This window comes from Myotis lucifugus, unplaced genomic scaffold (genome assembly GCF_000147115.1).
Source record: "Myotis lucifugus unplaced genomic scaffold, Myoluc2.0 scaffold_30, whole genome shotgun sequence".
NCBI classification, from domain to species: domain Eukaryota; kingdom Metazoa; phylum Chordata; class Mammalia; order Chiroptera; family Vespertilionidae; genus Myotis; species Myotis lucifugus.
The window spans coordinates 6,523,876-6,533,991 of record NW_005871078.1 but is presented as its reverse complement, the minus strand read 5'-3'; the positions used below and the strand labels follow the sequence as shown (position 1 = coordinate 6,533,991).

General features: G+C 41.6%; 1 pseudogene; it reads left to right on the top strand.

Moving 5' to 3' along the window:
* Positions 1-7,416: 7,416 nt before the first annotated feature.
* Positions 7,417-9,418, top strand: LOC102419277 (annotated as a pseudogene).
* The last annotated feature ends 698 nt before the right edge of the window (positions 9,419-10,116 follow it).

The window sequence follows — 10,116 nt, the reverse complement described above, 5'->3', positions numbered from 1 at the left end:
GTCAATATTGGTGTAAAGAAATGCCATGGCATTACTGTGGCATTAATTTTATATCCTGCTACATTGCCGAATTCATTTATTAAGTCTAATAATTTTTTGATGGAGTCTTTAGGGTTCTCTATGTACAGTATCATGTCATCTGCAAATAAGGATAGTTTTACTTCTTCTTTTCCAATCTGGATGCCTTTTATTTCTTCTTCTTGTCTGATCGCAATGGCTAGAACTTCCAGTACTATGTTGAACAGGAGTGGTGAGAGGGGGCATCCCTGTCCTGTTTCTGTTTTTAGGGGGAATGGTTTTAGTTTTTGCCCATTGAGTATGATTTTGGCTGTGGGTTTGTCATATATGGCTTTTATTATGTTGAGGTATGATCCCTCTATTCCTATCTTGCTGAGAGTTTTTATCAAGAAAGGGTGTTGGATTTTGTCAAATGCTTTTTCTGCATCAATTGATATGACTATGTGTTTTTTTTCTCTCAATTTGTTTATGTGATGTATCACATTTATTGATTTGCAGATATTGTACCATCCTTGCATCCCTGGGGTAAATCCTACTTGGTCATGGTGTACAATCCTTCTGATGTACTGCTGGATCTGATTTGCTAGGATTTTGTTGAGGATTTTGGCATCTATGTTCATGAGGGATATTGCCCTGTAATTCTCTTTCATTGTGTTGTCTTTATCTGGTTTTGGTATTAGGGTGATGCTGGCTTCATAGAATGAGCTTTGAAGTGTTCCTTCCTCTTGAATTTTTTGTAGTAGTCTGAGGTTTTAGTTCTTCCTTGAATGTTTGGTAAAACTCCCCTGTGAAGCCGTCTGGCCCCGGGCTTTTGTTTGCTGGGAGCTTTTTGATTACTGCTTCAATTTCCTCCATAGTTATTTGCTGAGGTCCAACCCCAGCAGGTCCAGGGATCCCCAAAGGTGTGGACGGAGTCGGCGAAAAAGGAATGACACGGAGACAGGGTTCAGTTCATCAGCATAGCGAGGTTCTCCCTCCAGGATCTCCAGCGAAGTTCTGGCTAGGATCTCCAGTGAAGTTCTGGTCAGGATCTCCAACCAAGTTCTGGTGCCATGTTCTCTCGCTAGGTTCTCCAGCCAGGTTCTCCAGGTTCTCCAGCCAGGTTCAGTCACCAGGTTCTTCAGCCAGGTTCTATCCATGTTCTTTTGCCATGTTCTGTCTAGGTTCTCCAGTGAAGTTCTGTAGCCAGGTTCTGTCCAGGATCTTTTGCCATGTTCTCTGGCTAGGTTCTGGTTAGGATCTGATGAGGTTCTGATGAGGATCTCATGAGGATCTGATGAGGATGTGACGAGGATCTGATCAGGTTGTGTTGTTTATTGTCTTGTTACATCCGTATTTATACCAGCCGATTTTAATCCTGTCAATTTCTATTACAAAGGTTAGGGCGTTTCTTATCTCCATTCCAGGGAGTAAAGATTATGTAGCTTAACTACCCACCTGGCACTTAATTAAGGGGTTGTATCCCCTCCCTAACCTCAGGGAAAGATCCCCACCTGGGGAAACAACCTTTCTCGGAGAGGTGACCTTGGTCAAAACACATGGCACTAAGGAGAGCAAACATTAAGAACAGTATGCCATATACGTCAGGTACCTCGAAACATCTGGGCTTTTGTTTGCTGGGAGCTTTTTGATTACTGCTTCGATTTCCTCCATAGTTATTGGCCTATTGAGATTTTTAGATTCTTCCTGATTAAGTTTTGGAAGGTTGTATTTTTCTAGGAATATGTCCATTTCCTCCAGGTTGTCTAGTGTGTTGGAGTAGAGTTGTTCATAGTATTTTCTAACAATCCTTTGTATTTCTGTGAGGTCTGTTGTTATTTCTCCTCTTTCATTTCTGATTTTTTTTATTTGGGTCCTCTCTCTTTGTTTCTTGGTGAGCCTGGCTAGAGGTTTATCAATCTTGTTTATCCTTTCAAAGAACCAGCTCTTGGGTTTGTTGATCTTTTGTATTGTTTTTTTGGTCTCTATGTTGTTTATCTCTGCTCTGATCTTTGTTATTTCCTTCCTTCTGCTTACACTGGGCTTTTCTTGTTGCTCTCTTTCTAACTCTTTGAGATGTAGAGTTAGGTAATTTATTCTCATTGTTTCTTGTTTCTTGCAGTAGGCTTGTAGAGCTATGAACTTCCCTCTCAAGACTGCTTTTGCTGTGTCCCATAGGTTTTGGATTGTTGTGTTTTCATTGTCGTTTGTTGCCATGATGTTTTTTATTTCTTCTTTGATCTCTCTGGTAACCCAATCATTGTTTAATAGCATGCTATTTAGTCTCCATGTGTTTGATTTTTTTGGATTATTTTTATTGTAGTTGATTTCCAGTTTTATGCCATCGTGTTCTGAGAAGATGGTTGATATGATTTCAATCTTCTTGAATTTGAAGAGACTTTGCCTGTGACCCAATATATGGTCTATCTTTGAAGATGACCCATGTGCACTTGATTAGAATGTATATTCTGTGGCTTTGAGGTGAAATGTTCTGAAGTGGTCAATTAATTCCATCTGATCTAGTGAGTCATTTAGGATTGATGTTTCTTTGCTGATTTTTTGTTTAGAGGATTTGTCCAATGGTGATAATGGGGTGTTAAAGTCCCCTACTATGATTGTATTGCTGTGAATCTCTCCCTTGATCTCCTCCAGAAGATTTCTTACATAGTTGGGTGCTCCTATATTGGGTGCATATATATTTACCAGAGTTATTTCTTCTTGTTGGATTGCTCCCTTTAGTATTATGAAGTGGCTTCTTTATCTCTTTTTATGTCCTTCACTTTGAGATCTGATTTGTCCGATATAAGTATTGCTACCCCGGCTTTTTTCCCCTTCCATTCGCCTGAAAAACCTTTTCCATCCCTTCACTATCAGTCTGTGTGCATCTTTTTTTCTGAGGTGGGTTTACTGTAGACAGCAGATATATGGGTCATGTTTTCTTATCCGCTCAGTTACCCTATGTCTTTTGATTGGGGCATTTAATCCATTTGCATTTAAAGTTATTATTGATAGATACTTGTTAGTTGCCATTTTTGTTCTTTACCGCTGTGTTCCTTCTTTGTTTCCTATTTTTTCTTTTTACAGCAGACTCTTTAGCATTTCTTGCATTGCTGGTTTGGTGGTAATAAACTCCCATAGACCGTTTTTGTCTGTGAAGCTCCTGATTTCACCCTCAATTTTGATTGATTGCCTTGCTGGGTACAGTATTCTTGGATTCAGACCCTTCCTTTGCATGACTTTGTATATTTCATTCCATTCCCTTCTTTCCTGATGTGTTTCTGTTGAGAAATCAGTTGATAGTCTGATGGGGGATCCTTTGTAGGTAACTTTCTGTCTCTCTCTGGCTGCTTTTAAGATTCTTACTTTGTCGTTGGTGTTTGCCAATTTAATTATAATGTGCCTTGGCGTCGGTCTTTTGGGATTCATTTTGTTTGGGACTCTGTGAGCTTCTTGGATTTGTGTGAGTTTTTTCTTCCCTATATCAGGGAAATTTTCTGTCATTATTTTTTCAAACAGGTTTTCTATTCCTTGCTCAGTTTCCTCTCCTTCTGGCACCCCTATTATTCGGATGTTGTTTCATTTTGTGTTGTCCCAGAGTTCTCTTAGGCTCTTCTCCTCCTGCTTTTTAATTTTTTTTTCTAGAAGCTGCTCTGCTTGGGTGTTTTTTCCTACCTTGTCTTCTAGCTCGTTGATGTGGTCCTCTGCTTCTTCTAGTCTACTGTTGATGCTTTCTATTGAGTTCTTTATAACAGTGATGTCATTTTTCATTTCTTCTTGGTTTTTCTTCATTTCCTCTTGGTTCTTACACATATTGTTGAATTTGTCTTCCATTCTTTTCATCCACCTTATGGCCATTTCTCTGAATTCTTTCTCTGACAGGTTGATTGCCTCCATTGCCTCCATTTCGTTTACTTCCTTTTCTGATGATGCCTGTTTTTCTTTCATATGTGGGTTGGTTCTTTGTTTCACCATGATCTCTCTTCTCCAGGTGTTTGGTTATGTAGTTCTCTCTCTGCTGCTTTTATTTAAAGGCACAAAATACAACACAACAAGGCACAATGTACAAGGCACTGAACACAAATGTATTCACGATATTAATAACCCCAAATAAAGGTGACAACCTGAGCGAAGAGAATTAGGGGATAAAGAAGAAAAAGATAAAAGAGAAAAAGAAAAAAAGAAAAAAAAGAGTGCAGAAATGAGATTGGGAAAGGGAGAGAAAAAAAAGTAAGAGAGAGAATGAAATAGAAGAGGGGAAGAGACTATTTATATGGGGAGAAAACTCGAATAGAACCGCCACTAATCCCAAAGAATTCCAGCAACAGATCCCTGGAGATGAATGCAAACTACAAACAACCACTAATATCAAGCGAGGCAAGGGAAAACAGAAGCACAAAAATACCCAGAGAAAGAAAAAAAAAAAAACAGAAAAATAAAAATAAAAAACAAAACAATAATAAAAAAAACCAATATACTCAAAATCAAGCAAACAATAGCAAAACGACAGAGAGAGAGAGAAAAAAAATTTGGATAGTGAAGAAAGAAAAGAGAGAGGTGTATATGGATTTAGAACAAGGGATTGGAAATTAGATATATAAGTAAGTTGAAATTAGACAGAGGGTAAAAAGAAGGAAAAGGGAAAATCTAAAGTAGGAATAGGGTAAGAGAAACAGGACAACAAATGGGGAAAAGTGAGGAAGAGAGTTTTGGCTTAAAGGTAAAGTTGAGATAGAGAAAAATGATGCTAAAGGAACGATGAAAATAGAGTGTAGAACACTAATCCCAAAATAAAATAAAGAAAAAATAAAATGACACTTTGACAAATGGTAAAATGATACTAATAATACTGGTTAAAAATAAAAATGTAGTAATTAAAAAGGTAAAATCAGGAGATGAAAAAAATTAAAAAATAAAAATAAAAAAGTTTCTTAATTAAAAGGTGAAAAAAGAATTAAAAATAAAAATAAAAATGTGCAGTAGTGAAGGTGCTTCAGATCTTCTACTCTTCTTTTTGGCACGCCTTAGTCCTGCCACGTATTCAGGAGAGTGTTGAATTTCCCTGTGATACACTGTTCCTCCGTGTTGTAAACCACAGTCCTGATTTTAAGGCAGACTGTATTTGTTTCCCAGACTGCCTTTATTTGTGTTTACAGAAGCATCAGTTCGTGGCTCTGCCTCTGGGTGGCAGTGTGTCTGGATTGAACTCCGAGGCTATAAGTCCTCTCTATCCAGTAGTTAGGGTTTATTTTCTCTATTGTACTTAAAACTGGTTTGGGAAAGTCCACTGCCCAGAGCTGGTTCTTTAATCGTTACTCCCCACTCTGTTTCCCAGGTTCCCCCAAAACAACTTTCCCCTACAGGCTCTGCGAGTGACCCCAACTGGGCTATCCCATGCACTGGGTTTAATAATCAAATGCATTGATTTAAGGGGAAGTGTAAAAACAAGAGCCTGAGAAGTTGTGTGAATTCGCAAGCCTCCACCTTCCAGGTCTGTGTGCAGTCTCCGCGCCCCCTCTCGCCCCTGGCACCAAGTAGCCGGCAGACTGGAAAAATCCGAGGTTGCTTTTTTGCATCCAGTCCAGCTATGGGCTCATTTTCAGCGTTCCCTTCTGTCACCAGCCCTGCAGGAGCCCTTCCACGCTCGTGGATCACGCTGGCCCCAACGGCCGTGGACTTTGTGGGGTGCAGATTTTCCCCCTCGCCCGTTCCTCTCTCCAACCTGAATTGCAAACCGCACCTTTAGGGGAAGTCTAATCTTTCCGTGAAGGGAAGCAGGGCTTGTCTGAGTTCACGTAGTCACGCTGCTTGAGATCCGTTGTTTCTGGGTTAGTAGCCGATCTGTGGATGCCGGTAACAGCCACTCAAGATGGCGTGGTCTCCGTGGCTGAGCCGGCGCTCTGGGAGTGACTTCAGCTGCAGTCTCCAACCGTCCCCTTTTTCCAGGAGTCCTCTGTCTTTCCCGGCTGCAACCTGTCTCTCAGCTGAATATCCTCTGCTTATTCGGGCTGTAGGTTACCTGTTTCAGCTGCTCACCCTTATCTGCTCTGGGACAAGGCACAGGACACGTCCATCTATACCACCACCATTTTCTTTTCCCCAGAGTTTTGTACTTGATGCTTAAGTTTTATTTTCATTATGGTATCTTTTTGTTCTTGATGCTTAAGTTTTACTTTCATTTTGTTCTTGATGCCTAAGCTTTACTCTCATTATGGTAGCTTTTTGTTCTTGATGCTTAAAAACGGTCATTATAGTAGCTTAAAAAATAAAAGAAGAGTGAGATGTGGGGAGCCAATATAGGGTTAAACCTCAGACTGACCTGTTGGCAAAGTCACAAACAAGTCTTCTTCCGAGTCTTAAACAACCCAATCTGAGAGGTGGCCACTGATTTACACGCGCTGTCATTTAAAAAATAAAAAAGGGGCAAATCGGGTTGGCTCAGTGGATAGAGCGTCGGCCTGCGGACTGAAAGGTCCCAGGTTCAATTCCGGTCAAGGGCATGTACCTTGGTTGCAGGCACATCCCCAGAAGGAGGTGTGCAGGAGGCAGCTGGTCAATGTTTCTCTCTCATCGATGTTTCTAACTCTCTATCCCGTTCCCTTCCTCTCTGTAAAAATTCAATAAAAATATATTTTAAATAAGTGAATAAATGAATAAATAAATAAATAAATAAATAAATATGGGGGAATTTGCCAGAAGCCGGTCCACCCTTGTTGCTTGACACAGTCGCTCCAGGGAAGAAACATCTGCACAGCTTATGTTTCAAGGGAACCAGCATATACATTTGTTTTCTCCCCCGCTTAGCAGTATGTGTTTTAAACAGGACCACCTCCCCAAGAAAGGTTGTTTCCCCAGGATGGGGATTAACAGGACTAAGGAAGGGAATAAATCCGTAAAACCACTTAACTAAGTGCCAGGTGGGTAGTTAATCACTTTAACTAGGAACAATCACACTTAAGCTATATAATCTTTACTTAGGATAATCTCCTTCAGTTACTTCCTTGTAGCTTAATAAAACAATAGAGGAACCTTGGAATGGAGATAAGAAACGCCCTAACCTTTGGAGTAGAATGGATAGGATTAAGATCAACTGGTATAAATACAGATGTAACAGGACAATAAAGACAGAACCTGGCTGGAGAACCTGGCTAGGCTGCTGATCAACTGAACGCTGTCCCCGTGTCCTTCCTTCTTTGCCGACTCCATCCACACCTTTGAGGACCCCTGGACCTGCTGGGGCAGGACCCCAACAGAGGGTGCCCACCGGCCTGTAGGGGAGCAGCTCCGGCTCCTATCATCGCAGTCCCTCCCCCCCCCCCCCCCTGCCCCGGCAAGGCTTCGATATCGCCACAGCCTTCACCAGCAACTCGTCGCACCCGATTCTCTCCACTTCGTTCCCCGCCAACCTCAATCATTGACGCCATGTCGGGCTATTCGAGTGGCCGGGATCGAGGGTTTCGTGCACCTCGATTTGGAGGAAGTCGGGCAGGGCCTCTATCAGGAAAGAAGTTTGGAAACCCTGGGGAGAAACTAGTTAAAAAGCAGTGGAATCTTGATGAGCTGCCCAAATTTGAGAAGAATTTTTACCAAGAACACCCTGATTTGGCCAGGCGCACAGCGCAAGAGGTAGAGACATACAGAAGAAGCAAGGAAATTACAGTTAGAGGACACAACTGCCCGAAGCCCATTCTGAATTTTTACGAAGCAAACTTCCCTGCAAACGTCATGGATGCGATTGCAAGACAGAACTTTACTGAACCCACTGCTATTCAAGCTCAGGGATGGCCAGTTGCCCTAAGTGGATTGGATATGGTTGGAGTAGCACAGACTGGATCTGGGAAAACATTGTCTTATTTGCTGCCTGCCATTGTCCACATCAATCATCAGCCATTCCTAGAGAGAGGTGATGGGCCTATTTGCTTGGTGCTGGCACCAACTCGGGAACTGGCCCAGCAGGTGCAGCAAGTGGCTGCTGAATACTGTAGAGCATGCCGATTGAAGTCTACTTGCATCTATGGTGGTGCTCCCAAGAGACCACAAATACAAGATTTGGAGAGAGGTGTGGAGATCTGTATTGCAACACCTGGAAGACTGATTGACTTTTTAGAGTGTGGAAAAACAAATCTGAGACGAACCACCTACCTTGTCCTTGATGAAGCAGATAGAATGCTTGACATGGGCTTTGAACCCCAAATAAGAAAGATCGTGGACCAGATAAGGCCTGACAGGCAAACCCTGATGTGGAGTGCAACTTGGCCAAAAGAAGTAAGACAGCTTGCTGAAGATTTCCTGAAAGACTATATTCATATAAACACTGGTGCACTGGAACTGAGTGCAAACCACAACATTCTTCAGATTGTGGATGTGTGTCAAGATGTAGAAAAGGATGAAAAACTTATTCGTCTGATGGAAGAGATCATGGGTGAGAAGGAGAGTAAAACCATTGTGTTTGTTGAGACCAAAAGAAGATGTGATGAACTTACTAGAAAAATGAGGAGAGACGGGTGGCCTGCCATGGGTATTCATGGTGACAAGAGTCAACAGGAACGTGATTGGGTTCTAAGTGAATTCAAACATGGAAAAGCTCCTATTCTGATTGCTACGGATGTGGCTTCCAGGGGGCTAGATGTGGAAGATGTGAAATTTGTCATCAACTATGACTACCCTAACTCCTCAGAGGATTATATTCATCGAATTGGAAGAACTGCTCGCAGTACCAAAACGGGCACAGCATACACTTTCTTTACACCTAATAATATAAAGCAAGCGAGCGACCTTATCTCTGTGCTTCGTGAAGCTAATCAAGCAGTCAATCCCAAGTTGCTTCAGTTGGTTGAAGACGGAGGTTCAGGTCGTTCCAGGGGTAGAGGAGGCATGAAGGATGACCGTCGGGACAGATACTCTGCAGGCAAAAGGGGTGGATTTAATGCCTTTAGAGACAGGGAAAATTATGACAGAGGTTACTCTAGTCTGCTTAAGAGAGATTTCGGGGCAAAGACCCAGAATGGTGTTTTCAGTGCTACAAATTACACCCATGGGAGCTTTGGAAGCAACTTTGTGTCTGCTGGCATACACACCAGTTTTGGGACTGGTAATCCAACAGGGACTTACCAGACTGGTTATGATAGCACTCAGCAATATGGAAGTAATGTTCCAAATATGCACAATGGTATGAACCAACAGGCGTATGCATATCCTGCTACTGCAGCTGCACCTATGATCGGTTATCCGATGCCAACAGGATATTCTCAATAAGACTTTAGAAGTATATGTAAATGTCTGTTTTTCACAATTGCTCTGTATATTGTGTGTTATCAGACAAGATAGTTATTTAAGGAACATGGGAAATGCAGAAATGACTGCAGTGCAGCAGTAATTATGGTGCACTTTTTTGCTATTTAAGTTGGATATTTCTCTATATTCCTGAAACAATTTTTAGGTTTTTGGGTTTTTTTTTGGTACTAGAAAATGCAGGCAGTGTTTTCACAAAGTAAATGTACAGTGATTTGAAATACAATGAATGAAGGCAATGCATGGCCTTCCAATAACAAATATTTGAAGACCGAAAAAAAAAAGTCTAAAGAAAAAGAACCAGACAAGAGTTTAGGCTATGCAAGGGACTGAGGTGCCAACATGGGGTCAGCTGAAGAAATTAAACAACTGAGGCCCAGCAGATGGTGGAAAAGCAAGAAGTGAAAGCTACTCTCTCAGCCAAGTCCCAGGACTCTGAGTAAATCAGCAAAAGAAACTTTCCTTTAGCAGAAACTCACTGATTGCTGTTTTGCATTGCCATTGTTTTATTATTCTTAGTTTTAAAATGTTTTGGGTTAGCCAAAACCGGTTTGGCTCAGTGGATAGAGCGTCGGCCTGCGGACTGAAAGATCCCGGGTTCGATTCCCGTCAGGGGCATGTACCTTGGTTGCGGGCACATCCCCAGTAGGAGATGTGCAGGAGGCAGCTGATCGATGTTTCTCTCTCATCGATGTTTCTAACTCTCTATATCTCTCCCTTCCTCTCTGTAAAAAATCAATAAAATATATTAAAAAAATGTTTTGGGTTTTGCATTGGCATTGTCTTGTTATTGTTTTAATAGCCGGAGTTTTGTTCTTGATGCTTAAAAAC